Here is a 3736-nt window from a genome sequence, read left to right as displayed (position 1 = left end):
CAAGATAAGGTTTTAAGAAACTTAAAATGTGTTTATATTTCTAAATATTTCAACCACTGTATTTAGAAATATAAGGATATAAATTTTGTATTTTTCTTTATCAATATACAAAATAAATTATAACAAAATTATTCCAAACAATACACAATTCTTTGTTACATTTTAATGAGAACGTGTCTCAAGATTGAAGACTGAGTTGATAATTTTAAATTATCATACTATGGCACTAACATCTCTGCAGTCATTTAATGTTAGTTGTGTGGTAGATATCTTTGTGTTGGTATGAAAAATATAGTTTTGTAGTGATCCATGAACATCACCACAGTTTAAAATATGATTTGCTAATCTAAACATTGTTTCTATCAGCTCACTAAAAATAAAATTATTTGACTACTTTCAATGTCTATGGCACATCTTCAAATTAAAAACACTAATATTAAAATCAAAATAAATTTAGAAAATGAATCAAAGATAATGGATAGCAAATTGCTGCTTGTAAGCTATGCATAACTCTATAAACATCATGAATGTCCAAAGTGAAATTGAAATTAAAATGTAATAATTTTACTTAAGAAATTTTTGAAAAATAATTGTTTATAAAACAAAAATTTCATTTTTCCAATGATTTCTCAAAACTTCAAAACATTAAAGCCTATTCTATTCATTAGCTCATAGGGTGTGTTATAAAAATGCTTCATTTTTTAAAGGAAGGATGCCCTTGGATAAAACCAAATCACATTCAACAGTGTTGTCTTCTTCCTTATGGCCATTTTTTTACATTTGTCCAATTTTTTAATACTTTTAATACCACTCATATCGATTTTAAAATATAATTTATGTTCATATCAAAAAATTAATTCCTCCATTTCAATTCATTTTAGAAAATGATTTCTCATATCAATTACATATTTATACAACAACTAAGAATAGAGAAACTTCTGCAAGAAATCCAAGAGCAGCTCTCAGTAGTATAAAATAATAGCAGTTATGGCAAATTTTCATATTTTTAATAAAAATATAATTAGAACTACAACTCATTACAATATATATTTTAATTTTCTTTTATTTGTAAGATTAAACATATGGCTCTAGAATACTAATTCAAAATCAATGGAAAAATACCACTAACAATTTTGGTTAAAAAATTTTATAATTCTCAACCTGGGATAATAAATTTTGCATTTGACGTATACTACAAAAGAAGCTAAAGAAGAATCCTTCTTTTAAGCAAATAATTAAGTATTTCAACTAACATCAATGCAAAAACAGGAAATTTATAACTGTAAATTTTATGTTTAGTATACTACTTCTAATGATTAAAGAAAATCAATACCAATATATTAACAAGTATGATTTTTTCTCTTTACCTGAAAGAATCAAATCTAATTTCTTGGCTACATTATTCATTACATTATCCAAGAAAGTACTTTTAGGAGAATAAAAAATACTCATTACATCTTTTGATGTCCAATTTCGTTCGGGTACATAGTTAATATTATATGACTTGTATATTGTCTGAGTAGGATCAGATTTATATTTAGAAGCATCGTGAAACTGAAATGATAAAGCTATGCATAGACAAGGAATAAATATTTCAACAAAAGTTATCAGAGGATAACGAAATTTTATTTTCAGATTCTTCCACTTTATTAAAAGATAATGTCTGAATTCTCCCATTTTCTTGAATGCTAGAAAGGAAAACAAAGGGAAAGAAATATTAGAGCAAATTTGTGTAGTATTTATGCTTTATTTATTTACTTTTTTAATAACTGAATGGAGCTATGCAAACAGAAGCCAACAACCATTTTACAGATTTGTGACTTACTGTTGCATAAATATCTAAAGTAAGCTGTGTAAAATAGAATCTATTGACAAACTGGCTATATATAATTAAAACTTTTTGAAAAAATTCCGCATTTTTATTTATTTATTTTTACTATAACATTTTGTACAAATAGAACTTTACAAAATGTTCATTTTAGAAATAACTCTCATTTGCATAATTACACCTAATTTGTTAATATAACATTTATGAATAATGAAAATTGAATAAAGTAATTTTAAATGAAAAAGGCAGGGGAAAAGTAATAAGATACGTAAATAGATATACTTAAGTAATTGTATTCAAAAAAATCAATTATAATTGCCAAATATTGTGCAATTTAGTATTTTTTTCTGCAATTAAAAAAAATGCACTAAATTGCATTGGGATTATCCCATAAACCTGTCAACACTTGCGAAAATGCGCCAATCCTTTGACACCATCATAATACAGAGTAATTTGCAATTATTAGCGCAAAGCTACCTTTTGGCGATAATATCGGGTTTGGCGAAAATGGTCGACAGGATAATCCCAAAGTACCCATTTATGAATAATGAAAATTGAATAAAGTAAATGAATGAAAAGGACAGGGGAAAAGTAGCAGGATATGTAAATAGATATACTTAAGTAATTGTATTCAAGAAAATCAATTGTAATTGCCAAATATTGTACAATTTAGTATTTTTTCTGTAATTAAAAAGAAATGCAAAATTAAATTCATCCTTAATACCATCAAATAGATATTTATTTGAAACATGTAATTTATATTTATCTTTAAAATATCATAAAACAACTGTCAGAAAAAATTTACTTTTTTAACTGATTAAAATTTCAGTTTATTAATCATTGTTGTCAATGACATTCTTTCATAAGTGACCATATCTTTCTTAGCAAAGAAAAATTACTTTTTTCTGAGAAAAATAACAATTTATTAAATATATTTTCTAAATATTATCATAAAAAAATGCAATAAAAAAAACAAAAAAATGTGCTTTAATTAATAAAAGAATGTATTCTTTTTTTATATAATTTCTTTAGGATAAATTTTTAAAAAATGCTAAAATTTTACTAATAAAATTTATTTAAAAATTGCCAATTAAAAATATATTTTACGGTTTTTAATATAGGGCAGCATAGCTAGAATTGACTCTTGCACAACTAAATACTACAAATCCAATCTAACAATTTTTGGTTGAAATTTACTTCAGTATATCTCATGACTTTTTATCAGGATGGTAATGCAAATAGGCAAACAGAATAATTCTTTGAAAGCTTAATTATATAAAAATCCTGTTTGAAAGCAATGCTGGAGCTGTTTTGGGATAATGAGGATGAACTTGAACTGTCATTCTCCTCTCAAACTTCTGCACAACATCAATGGGAACACATTCTGAATACATTGTTAGTTTTAATGTGCACAGACCAGGAAATTGGTTTTGAAATTAGAACCCTCCCTCCTTCACAAGACCTTACCAACATAGCCCTAATTCTTTTAAAAATCCAATGCACAATATTTTTAGCTGGTCAGTCATTTTGACTTTTAGTTACTTGACAAGGTGATGTTAAAAGGTGCATTAAAGTACATTTCAAGTCATGGTTCCCCACCTTCAAATAAAAAAGTTAAAATACTGAAGGAAGAATTATATATATATATATATATATATATATATATATATATATATATATATATATATATATATATATATATATATATATTTAACTAGGTATTATTAGCAACCATTGTCAATAGATTAACATGACATCTTTGGTGATTTTTTGGGTGATAATAATTGAAGTTTGAATTAAATATGACATCATTAATGATTAATCGCCAACAAGCACTGAATGCACAAACACTCATTTAACTTAGAAAACAATAAAATAAAAGTTTGCTATACAACTATTGTATTTATT

This window comes from Argiope bruennichi, chromosome 4 (assembly GCF_947563725.1).
Source record: "Argiope bruennichi chromosome 4, qqArgBrue1.1, whole genome shotgun sequence".
NCBI classification, from domain to species: domain Eukaryota; kingdom Metazoa; phylum Arthropoda; class Arachnida; order Araneae; family Araneidae; genus Argiope; species Argiope bruennichi.
This window is presented reverse-complemented; position numbering follows the sequence as displayed.